Consider the following 12,604-nt stretch of genomic DNA (forward strand, 5'->3'; position numbering starts at 1 on the left):
TTTGAGGCAGGCTCTCAAGGTACCCAGGCTGACCTTCAAGTCTACTATATTACAGAGGTTGACTATGAATTCCTTATCCTCCTCCCTCCATCTCCCAAATATGGGGATTACAATTGTGCCCCATCACACTCAGCTAAGAATTCCAGAGTCTTTACATTCTCACCTGCACTTGTTATTGCTTCTGTCTTTTCCCACCATGTTGGGGAAGGACATTTATGCAAGAGACTACCCTCATTCATGCAAGAGACTACCACTGAGTGCTATATTCCCTTCTTTATTTATTTTAATGTAGGTCACACTACATAGCCCAGACTGAACTTAAAGTTCTCTTGCCTCAGCTTCCCTAGAACTGAGATTACAAGCAGGTGTGTGTCACCATATGTAAGACTACTTATAACCATTCTTGTAAATGCTAAGTAGATAGATATTCATTCTAATAGATGCCAAGTAAATTTGCATTTCTCTGATGGCTAATGATGTTAAGAATTTTTAATGTGTTTATTGGCCTTTTGTATCTTTGAGGAAATGTCTACTTGGATCTATCAATGGATTGGATATCTTTTAAAAATGAATTCTTTCCATTGTTATGAGTTATAAAATTTCTCTATATGTTATAAATATAAGTCTCTTGCCAGACATAATTTACTTTCCTACCATGTATAGTGAATCGTCTATATATTTCCTATATTACATATTCTCTCAATATATCTCTATATTATGTATTTTCATATTTTCTACAATTTATGACATATTTTTTAGGTAATTTTTGGGTATAGGTGTGGAAGGGTTCCAGCTCAACTTTTAACGTATATTTATCTGATTGTTCCAGACCTTGGAATGCCGAGACAAGAAGAATGCTACAAATTCAAGGGCACCCTGGATTCAATAAAAGCAATGATATTAATAAAATCATTAATATGTTGAATTTTTTTCTGAAAAGAGAATTAATAGTTCCTTACCATTGTTAGCAAAAACTTACTTATTTGGAAGAGGATCTAGTTATATGCTACAGATATAGCCTCTAACTGTAGAATAAAATATTGGCCTAATTTGCTTGAGTTTTATAATCCAAGTCAACAAAAAAGCCAAAACCATAAAAACAACAATAGTTAAGTGCTTTAAAATGTAAGTTTTCATTTTGTAAAGATTTTATTTTTAATTGTGTATATATGTGTTTGTTGTGACTGTATACATGAGTGTGGCACCCAAGCCAACAGGTGCTCGATATCCTAGAGCCAGTTACAGGAGGTAATGAACTGCCCAACATAGATGCCAGGGACCAAACTCTGGTCTTCCACAAGATCAGTGTGTGCTCTTAGGCATTGAGCCATCTCTCCAGCTTCATATGTAAAATGTTAAAAGTCCATTTTTTTCCTAACCTTAGGAAGAGAAGTGTATAAGTCTAAAGTTGTTTTAATTATAACAATTTACCAATATCAAGTATTCAATGCTTACCACAAATGAGGCAATCACAAATGCTTTTCATTTATTTATCAACATTAATCTGGTAATGAGTATAAAATAGATTCAACTTTATATAAAAGATGAAAAAAACTTTGCTTGAGAGGCCTAATAAACTATCTAATCCATAAATTAATAAAGTAAAGATAATTTGTTTATACAATTATAAAACTTGGATTTTATCCATTTTATCGTGCTTCATCTAGACACAAATCACATCTTTTCCAATTTTACTTCATTACAGATACAGATAATCAGGCTAATCTGTGTCTCTGTAAGAGTCCAGATTTGTCTTTGTTTTAAGAAGGGAACAAGGAGATTTATCTTAATTAAGGAATACTAAGAACTAAAATAGGCTCTAGTTGGATTCATTGCTCACTGGCTCATTATGTTGAGAACTCTTGGTAGCCAGATGGTGGCACTGTTTGGGGAGATTGTCTCATCTTCAAGAGCTGGGACCTAACTGGATGAAGTAGGCTTCTAGGTGCAGGCTTTGAAGGGTCATAGCTCAGCCTCATTTCCAGCCCAAGTTCTCTAGTCTTGGTCTGCTTAGATGCAACAAGCCATGCCAAAAGCACCACTCTCCATGGACAGAGCCCTAGCAGCCATGCCTTTCCCTGAGAAGACAGAGTGTATTCCCACTTAATCATGACTCAAAATCAACCTCTCCTACCTTATTTTCCCAGAGCGACAAAGGTTAACTAATACAGAAAATTGGTACCAGGAAGAGGGCTGCTGGTGTAATAAGCCTGACTGTGTGGTTTATAGGCCTTTGGGACTAAATTGTGGAAAGAATGTGGAAGAGTTCAGATCAGAGAGCAAAAGAAGTCTTGGAATGCAACAGAGCAACAGGCCATTCTGGTGGGAATATAGAAGAACAGAATGTCATCAGATATGCAGACAGTAAAGACCTATAAAGTTTTGAGGGAGAAAAACATAATTTTTTATGGCTAGAGACCCAATTCATGTTACATTCTGAAAAAAAAAAAAGTCTGTCTATATTCTATATCCTGATTAATTCAGGTGAGATTGAATTCAAAATGTATTAATTATTGGCAGGAAATTTCAACACAGCATAGCATACAGGCTGTGGCATGTTTATTGCTGGCTGCCTTCAACTAGGTTTTCAGTGAGAATTCTAAGCCAAAATGGGGCAAACAGACATGAAAAAAATGTGCAGTTTGTCAAGAAAAAAAGCATGAGAACATTTAAAGTTGCATCTGATGTGAATATCGACAAATGCCCATATTTAGGTATTAAACTGTCTACTCTTAAGAAAAGCCATACATGCCTTTAATCCCAGCACTCAGAGGCAGAGGCAGGCAGATCTCTGTGAGTTCGAGGCCAGCATTGTCTACAAAGTTCCAAGACAGACAGGGCTACACAGAGAAACCCTGTCTTGAAAAAAATGAGAGAGAGGGAGAGGGAGCGAGTCATACACTCTGTAAGATCCCACCCATAGGAAGCTCTGGGATGTAACAATACAAACTCCTTTGGAAAAATCTTCAGTTAAAAAAGAAAGTGCCTGGGAAGGCACAATGTTTAATTACACAGCACCAGAGCAGTGGTGCCCTGCTTCAACAGGGCCACCTAGGATTCACCCACCAGGTACTCAGAGACTGCTACAACTCAACGTGGGAACCAAGCTAGGTGCTGAGCTGGCAACAGAACCTGGCACCATCCAGGTGGTGCTGACTTTGGAGGCATGCTTGTGCTAAGGTTCCAGAAAACAAACCATTGAGGCCAGGCAATATTTAAACAGAGGAGGCTCTACAAAGAGGCCCTGAGAAAGTAGTATGTGCCACTTAGGATGAAGCCTAAATTACAATAGAAGTCTAGCATGTAGGAAACACTAGAAACAGGAGTTATCTTCTGCAAAAGCTACAGGTGTTGTGGGATATTTGTACACTGTGGGAAGGTGTGTTGCTGTGATTGGTGACATAAAAAGTTGAACAGCCAATATCTATGAGGAGGTATCAGTGGGACTTCTGGGCAGAGAGACCTCTGGGAAGAAGAAAGGAGAAGACACCAGGAGATGTGGGGAGGAAACAGGAGGTGCAAGATGGAAGAGAGATAACACCATGCAGCAGAACACAAATTAATATAAATGGGTTAATTTAAGTTATAAGAGCTGGTTAGGAACAAGCCTAAACTATAGGCTGAGTGCTCACAGTAAGTCTCTTGTGTTGTTATTTGGGAGCTGATGGCCCAAAGAAAAATCAGACTACATACAGGTACTGAGAAGAGCCAGTCCTAGAGAATGGCCATGTTTGCTACAGGTGACAGAAGTAAGGGTTCCAATCCAATAGAATATGCAATTCCAAATCTAGAAGCCAGTTATGGAGTTACAGGATTTATAGTTTGTCCCGATGAGTTTTAGTCTTACTTCAGTCAATTTCTTTTTGCTAACTTCATTCCTCCACTGTGCAATGGAAGTATGCAGTCTGTTTTTATTTTATAGGTGCTCACAGCTAAGAGTTTGCCTTAAGTATCAGAAGAGACTTTGGGCTTTGGACTTTAATAACTGTTGATATTGCTACAATTATGTAGACTCATGAAGTTGAACTAAATGTATTTCACATTAAGAAATGGTACCTAAGTCTATAGGGGACAAGGACAAAAAGATGTTGTGATTTGGATGAAAATATCCCTTAGGCTCTGTGTTTCAACACTTGGCATCCAAGTAATGCTATTTTGGGGAAGCTGTGGAACCTTTAGAAGGTGAGGTCTTGTTGGAGGAAGTGGGTCATTAGGCAGTAGGTCTTGAGGGCTATACAGGTCAGCCTCAGTTCCAGTCCAACTTCTCTGCTTCACAGTCTGCCAGGTTGTAACAAGCTACAACACAGGTTCCTCCTGCTGTAGAGGAAGTCCCAGCCACCATGCCAATCCTGCCATAAGGAACTATATTCCTGTAAGCTGTGAGCTACAAATGAGCCCTCCTCCCTTCAGCTGCTTCTTTCTGGGAATTTGTCACAGTGATAAGGAAAATAACTGATACATTCTTGGGGGGGAGGGGTTTGAGGCAGGGTTTCTCTGTGGAACTGGCTTTGTAGACCAGGGTAGCCTCTGTCTCCCGAGTGCTGGGTTTAAAGGTGTACACCATCACCAGATTTTAATCCACTCTTATACTAGAAAGCAATAATGTCAGGGGGAGTAAGGGGACTAGAAAGATGGATCCACAGTTAAGAGCACTTGTTGCTCTTCCAGAGATCCTGAATTCAATTCCCAGGACCCACATGGTAGCTCAGACCATCTGTCACTCCAGTTCCAGGTGATCTAATGCCGTCTTCTGAACTCTGAGGGTACCAGACGCACACAGTGCCCATATACATGTGCAGGCAAAACACTCATACACATAAAAAGTGAAAATAAAAGTAGCAATCCACTATCCAACTGAAATGTACATTTTTACATTTTAAAAGATGCCCAGGAAGCATCCTCAATATTCTTAGGGCTGGGACTAAAACTCAGTGTTTAAATATTTGCCTAGCACATATAAAGCCATGAGTTTGAGTTCCAGCACCTCAAAAATAATTAACTAAAATAAGAAAAAAAGAAATAAAAGCATAAAGTAGCAACAAACAAGTGGAGAGAGGAGTGGGGTATACTCAATAGTAGAATACGTGCTTACTTAGCATGCATGAGGCCCTGGTTTTGATTCCCAGTACTTCAGAAGCAAAACATAGCCAATGAAATGGCTCATCCAGTAAGGAACTTGTCAAGTCTGCACACACACATAATTTTAAAATACAACAATAAAGAGAAAGAAACTGAACTTTTGGTGGGGAGAGGAGGAGAAGTCACCGAACATCAATGACTAACACAAAAGCTCCTTGGTTGATCCTGAAATTTCTTATAAATCCTCATGGCTGAGGCAAAGCTGTAGCTCAGTGCTTGCTACCTAGCATACCCAAGGCTCTGGGTTAGATCACCAGCACTAAAAGATGAGGGAAGCAATAAATCTCAACAGTCCTACCCATCTTCTCATCCACCAGGACTCACAAACCTCAGTCTACTTACTTGCATTCTAGCATTATTTCCTGAGTAGAAGAAAACAAAGCGTTATGGGAAGCAGCAGAAACTGAAAAGAACTAAGAATAAGTCCATGCAGAAGTTGCAAATAGGCTCGTCCTCCTTTACATATGTCACTCCAGGAAAACTGCCAAGAACAGCTCACTCCTCTAGCCACATTTCCTGCAGATCCTCCAGATCCTGCAGATCTTCCTTAAGCATGTCAGTATTCTCATTCTCCCTTAATTCCAACCCTTCTTTTGCATCAAGACTTCAAAGGGCATATTTTGTATTCTCCAAATCTCTCTTCACCTGTGTGTTACTCTGAATATGTATCCTAAAGCCCTCCCAGTATATTATAAAACCAAAATTTCTAAATACCAAGGTTTAAAAAGCTTCTCAAGTACTTTATTAAATAAAATACTTTTCAAAAAGGTGGTAAGTTTACTACAGGATCTTTTCTGGTAAAGGAATTCTTGAAGTAAATTAGCCAGATAGAGGGAGTTTGTGCTTTTACAGGCTAAATTCCAAGGCACCAACATTTCCAAAGGTTTTACTGTACAAGCAGCTGAGAACAGTAGAAAGAAAAGGCTGAACAGAAGCTATTATAATGGATGAAGAGACCTACCTGAAATAGAAAATCAAATAATTAACTATTACTAATTAAAATTGCATTTTAAAAAATCACTTGTCTAAGCCTTGATAAGTGAAAGTGAGTCTCAAGTACAGTTGGGAACAGTTTTTCTGGGATTTAGAATCTATCCTTTATTCAAGGCGATTAATAAGTTTCACTGCAAAATGAGTTGGAGCAATCAAGCTATCCCTAGATAGGTATGATTAAATTATTGGTGAATAATGCATTTAACTGAATAAAGTCCAGTTACTGAGCAAGTAATCTAAGTGCTCAATGTCCAACATCATGAGAACTTTTATATTTTATATTTTTATCAACACTTAAGATTTTAATTCTCCCATCACAAAGTATAAAACTAATGATCTATATAAATATACAAAGATATAAAGAGCAATCATGCTAGGGGTAGGACTATTACATTTAATTCAATGTAAAAAACTGGACGTTTACATTTTTGGAAGTTTGTCCACCCCAACCCAACCCTCAAATAGTGAATTTATTTTGTGAAACGACTATTTTTCAAATCAAACATAAAATGATTATATGTTTCCTGGCCTTCTATTTAGAATTTTTTAGGAATAAAAATTTTAGTTTGGAACCATCTGATATAGAAATAAAAAAAAGTGGGGAAAAAACTAAAATATGTTGATGCAAAGTTACAGCAATTATTTCTTCACAATTTCATGAAACATTAATGAAAGGTTACATAATCCCCTGGATTAAAGATTTTTAAAGAGAACTGCAAGGATCATCTTTTTCAGTTTTTAGAACTGCTTCCTTTATTCTTATATCCATAAAAACAGATCTAAGTCAGTTCCATCTAGTTTGAAAATAAGCCATCTAGTTTTCAGTTTTGTTTTGTTTTTGATACTCTTCCTGTTGTCTGAGAAAAGGTATGGAGGTACAGATCTTCAATCCCAGCACTCAGGAGGCAGAGGCAGGTGATCTCTTTGAGTTCCAGGCTAGCCTGGTCTACAGAGTGAGTTCCAGGACAGCCAGGGCTACACAGAGAAACTGTCTCAAAAAAACAAAAAAACAAAAAGAGAGAGAGAAGGGCTTGCTATGTAACCCAGGCTAGCCTTCAACTGACATCAATTCCCCTGCTTCGTCCTCCCAAGTGTCTGAATTATAATTGTGCACCATCATGCCTGGTAGCCATCTGGTTTTCAAGAGAAAAAGCTAATCCAAGAGTAGCACAAAACATTCACATTTACATCTGTAAATACAATTACATCTAGGTTTCTCAGACTAGGTAAGTTTACAAGATACACTGAACCTAGATCACCCAGGGAATATAAAAGCCACCAAAAGCTCCTTTACAGCAAACATGTATCTCGGTGGTTAAGCTTCTACCACACCAATACTTCTCCCCTACCCCCACCCCCATTTTGTTTATTGAAGACTGGTCTCATTCTCCAGCCTAGGCTGGCCACTATGCCAGCAATCCTCCTGTCTCAGTGCTGCTGAGATCAGTCTCTAAAAATGAGCTGTCTTTTCATTTTCCTCTCTTGAAATGTTTATCCTGTGCTTGTTTATCTTTCATACATGAAATATTCTAACACCAGTTCAATTTAGAGTTAGTTGCTTGGTGTTAATATGTCTATACATGTGTCTTTTACAGTACAGTATAGTGGTTAAAGAAAGAAAAACTGGTAACATGAGGGGGAAAGTGGGCCATCTGAGAAACACCACTGTTTCTCTGCCTCAAATTCCTCTTATGTACTCATGCCAAAGAGTCTCAATAGCCAAAAAAGTTCCACAGAATTAGAGCTACAATATATGAGATCAAATAGACATATCTTAATAGCCTATCACCACCTGAGAACTACTACAAAAGAAAGAGAAATAACTTAGTAACTTAATATTGAAGGGTTGCTTCTGCCATGCTACATAACTCAAAACAGTCTGCTAAACTTTTCTTTAGTTTGTAAGAAATATAAGAAATACATTGTGACCTAAACCGTACATATGTAAGAAGTTTCTCTAAACAATATTTTTCTTCACCAAATGCAAGCCTAGTGTATTCTTTTTACTTTCAATGCCTGTGCTACAATAATGGTTTTGTAAATTACTAAGTCTACATAATCCGATTTAAAAAAAAAAAAAGACACAAAAAAAATATTCTGGGATTAGAGAAGTGGCACTCGGTGGTAGAGCCCATGCCTAGCATGTGTGAAATACTGAGTACCACAGTACTGGGGGGCGGGGCACTCTTTATAATAAGATGTTCTCTCTCAACCCCTCCCCCCAATGTGCTTCTACTGTCTCTTCAGTGAGAGAGGAAGGTATCTTGGTATTTTAAGGTTACTGTTTGCTACTATTTTTCATTAAAGCAAGGTGTTCTCATAGTATGATCCCTTGAAGAACATTCAGCATCACTTGAGATAACTACAAATTCTTGGACCCCACCCTAGGCCGCTGAATCAGAAACCTAAGGTGGAGCCAACTAAGCTGTACCAAGTCAGCAAACAACTGCGTTTAAAATCTCGTATCCTTCTATGTCACAACCCAGTTACTGAGTTCTGCACCAGTCACTACTCCAAAAATTCTACAAATGCATAAATTATTTTGAAATGCCTGTAATCCCAGCACTCAAGAGACAGAGGCAGAGAGAAATAAATCCCTGTGAGTTCAAGGCCATCCTGGTTTATATAGAAACCAGCCATGGCTGCAGAACCAGACCCTTTCTCAAAAATGAATGAATGAATAAAATTAAAATCCCATTAAGTAAAAACTGTAGTATTACCAGGTGAGTGATGGTATGAGAATTTTTATTTTCAATTTAGCAGGGCATGCCTAGCCACTTCATGAATATCCTCTTTCAGATCAAGTCACCGTTTCACTCCTTCGGGTCAGCTACTCCTCCCCTTTTCCTCTCAAATTCCCCATCCTGTTGATGTCCTTATTTTCCAGTATTTTCGCTGTCATTCTAAAAGTAACTTCTAAAACCCTAGCCTCCGAGACACTTTAACCTTGCTTTTAAGGACAGGGTCGCCGGTCCTGCCTGGCATATTAGTATAATTAATTTCTCCTCTTTTCGGAAGCTCTCACTGGTACCATTGTTAATCAACTGTCCTGGCCAGCTTCCACGAGACCACTCACCCACTGCGGGGCAAGTTTCTCCAGATCGACTAACTCCCTTCCTCCAGGGAAATTACTCTTCCCCTCTTACCTCCATCCCATTTTGCTTAAGGGAACTTCCACTTTCCCGATGAACCCTTTCCCTAGTCACAGATCCCAACTCCTATCGCTCGAAGCCTTCCTTCACTCTGAAGTCCGGACTCCAGTCCCAGACCCGCCGGGGGGGGGGGGGCGGGCAAGGCGCTGCGGTCCCTCCCCGAGCACTTAGTTCAAGGTCTCCACCCTGCAGACCCTTCCTCCTCCGACCGCTGCCCTTCTCGAGGCGGGGGGGAAGGGGGTCGCACCCACTCGGTGCCTTTTCTCTGCTCCCTGTCACCCCGGACCCCGTCGGTCTCCCCCACCTCTCTCCGACAGGGGCCACTCCCAGTTCGCTAGGTCCCCACGGCTCGCTGCGCACCGAGAAGCCCCGGTATCCCCTCGTCTCTCCAGCCCCAGGGGCCGTTGGGTCCGGGTCGCCCCCGCTCGCAGGACCCCAGGCGTTCCGTGTCTTCAGGAAGCCGCGCACTTGCCGGCCTCCCGTCACTGCCCCCGGGCCGAGCCGCTGGACTGCCCGGGAGACCTCCCGGCCTGCCCCGCCGCGGTCCCGCGCCAATCTACCTTCCCAAGGCGAACTCCGCCGGCAGGAACCCAGCCGTTCTCCCGCCGCGCCGCGCCCGGCCCAGACGCGACCCGGCCACCAGCCCTGACCCCCGGCCCGCGGCCTCCGCCTCCGGAGCGCAAAGCTAGAGTTTCCGGCCCGCCGCCGCCTCCGCACCTCGGGCCCGCCTCGCTCGCACTCACCTGCCGCTGGCCCCGCACAACTCCGGCGCCCCAGACTCTACCTCCGCCGACAGTAGCCACCAAGCGCCACCACCTCCCCCATGACAACAGGCCCGCCCCTCACCACACTTCCAACTTATCCATTGGATGGAGGGGCGGCGGCTCTCTGCTACGATTGGTTGGCAATCCCTGCCCGTCGTCGTGTCTTTACCGCCCCTTTTCCTGGACGGGGTCTTCGCCCCCGCCCGGACCTGGACCGGCCTAGATCAGTCTTTAGTTGTAATTGGTTGATGATTGGGCAGTCCGAAGTTATGATAGGCTACTGACGGTGTCTGTTACCTTGACTGACAAGGGGTGTGATGGTCACGGTTGGTTCAAGCCCTGTGCAGTTTGGTTGCGCTGTAGAAAGCAAAGAAGGGGCAGATGCTCACGTCCGAGGTTACCGGGAAGGGTTAACTCTTTGTTGTGGGGCTGGCGCTGTAAACGCTTCCTTCTCTTGTTCCCTACCTATGAGGGGAAACAACTCTGCCAGTTTACGGGGGCGGCGCTTGCAAAACACCGACTTCAGAGGTCGTGTTAAGAACAGTCTGTTTCCTCAGCGGAAAGGTATCTCATAGATTAAAATGTGAAGTTTCCTTGAAGTTCATTCCGGCAGTCTCCATGCTGTAGGTTAGGGCAAAGCGCGGCCCTTTAGTAAGCAGCAGTCCGCTTCCGTTGCAATTATAAATATCGTTTAGAAACTGAGGTGTCTGTCACAGTGAGAGTTCTCCAGCTTCCCTACGCACTCTCCTGACTCTGCCGAGTGACCAAGCAACCATCAGCAAGTTTTGAATAAACGGGCAGGGACTTAACCTTATGGTGCTTTGGAAATGAGAATTTCACCACCCCCACTTCCCTATAGTACTTGGCTTTTAAGTTCAGCAGTTCTTAAGCTGTCTGGCAGAAACTACCTTCTGTCTGTCTTTCTCTCTCTGTCTCCTTCCTCCTCCTCTTCCTCTCCTATTCCTATAGCTGATACTAATGTCTACCTCTCTTCTCTCTCTCCCTCCTTCCTTCTTTCCCGCCCTCTCTACCTCTCCTATTCCTAGCAGTCCAAATTAGAACCATTGAATGAATTGCAGAGGGTGTTTTACCCCTTTCACTTGATACAATACACAAGAATAAACGATTGCATTTCTTATTCATTTGGGTACAAATCCCAGTAGGCACTTTTGAGAAATCTGCTGTTGCTATAAAAACTCTCTGCTCCTAGAAATACACTCATCATTAGCCTTCTCTGCTTTTTCTTTTTCATTCCTACTGCTTTTCCTGCTCCTAAAGAAGAAAATGCTGGCCTGATTACTCTTTTGACTTATGTCATATTTAAATGTACCTTCTCCACAACTCCACCTGGAATATGCAAACCTGTGGTGGTAAATTTTAAGAAGGCCTGTACTCTTAAACACAAGGTCTTATAATGAAGGCCTTCCTATGGAACCAGGAGTGGACTTTGGAAATTTTGTACTTTGCTCCTGCCTTTTTGCTGAAACTCGTTGCATATCTCTTCTATTTATTAACCTTCTGCCCTTTGCAGAGTGAGCTAACCAGAATCTAAAACTGTACGGCTTTGGGGGGGGGGTGCCTATTTTCTAACCTGTATTTTTAGTTGAGTTTAAATAAACTGCACATTTATATCATCAAACTAAGAAATTATTCCTCCAGTAACTATACATAACAATAAGGTGTTTCTTTTTTCCTAGTTATCTTCCGGAACCTTCTTCCCCTTTCTCTCATCCTCACCTTCCAATTTAGAAATAACCTCCCATTCAATTCAGTGACTCATAGAAAATCCATAAAAGGAAACTAGAAAAGCCAAAATAACTTCAGAGATGTCTGAATCATTTCACTGAAGGAAAGACCCATGCACTGACCACGATAAGATAGAAGCCAAGACATAAGGCCTGAGCTAACATCTTAGAACACGTGAAGTGACACCTGCAAATAGGAAGCTGCCTGGTGAGAGTGTGACATCCAAACATCCTTTTATACAGCCTCTTAATGCGTCGCTAAGCCTCCTTCTCTCTAGCCTTGGCCGTGTGCCGTACTACCAATTTTAGAGCAAGTTAGAAGGCAATTAATGTCCTAGCAGATAGGAAACAATAACGTCATAGGAGGGCATGGCCATTATTATGGTACTTTGGGTAATAATGGCTCTCAAACAGCCACAGTGACTAGGTGCCATACAGAACATAGAATTAGGCCAGTCTCATTAAGGGGACTTGCCATCTAAGTTTAGGAACTCAAATTGCTATCACAAAAGTTGGTGGATAATTGCCACAAAGGTCAACCACTCATTATTTCAGCCACTCAAAAACAAGGTTTTCCTGAGTGCTTTTGGTCATTCCTACACATCTACTTCTATCATTCCCCTTTGTAAAATAGAAGAAAATTTAAAATAAATGTATATGAAGAGCAAGAAGAGGAAAAACTTTAAATAAGGAAGGCTTTAAAGACCCAAACTTTGCCTGATGTGGTGGCATACACCTTCAACCCCAGCAGTTAGAGCTGATCTCTACGAGTTTGGGGCTAGCCTGGTCTACCACAACAAGGGCAGCTGGA

At 41.7% G+C, this 12,604-nt stretch overlaps 1 protein-coding gene across 8 annotated transcripts in view; it reads right to left on the reverse strand.

Annotated features, from left to right (window-relative positions):
• The window catches only part of Numb (NUMB endocytic adaptor protein), an 89,790-nt gene extending 79,641 nt beyond the window's left edge, over nucleotides 1-10,149 (reverse strand). For 6 of the 8 annotated variants that reach the window (XM_051196301.1, XM_051196305.1, XM_051196303.1 and 3 more), the window contains exon 1: nucleotides 10,028-10,149. The gene's annotated coding sequence lies outside the window, so the exon portion shown is untranslated. Of the gene's footprint in view, nucleotides 1-9,278; nucleotides 9,301-9,844; nucleotides 9,991-10,027 lie in introns of those variants that run through there. The other 2 variants (XM_051196299.1, XM_051196300.1) reach the window with 2 other exon arrangements.
• Between the last annotated feature and the right edge of the window lie 2,455 nt (nucleotides 10,150-12,604).

This window comes from Phodopus roborovskii, unplaced genomic scaffold (genome assembly GCF_943737965.1).
Source record: "Phodopus roborovskii unplaced genomic scaffold, PHOROB, whole genome shotgun sequence".
NCBI lineage: Eukaryota > Metazoa > Chordata > Mammalia > Rodentia > Cricetidae > Phodopus > Phodopus roborovskii.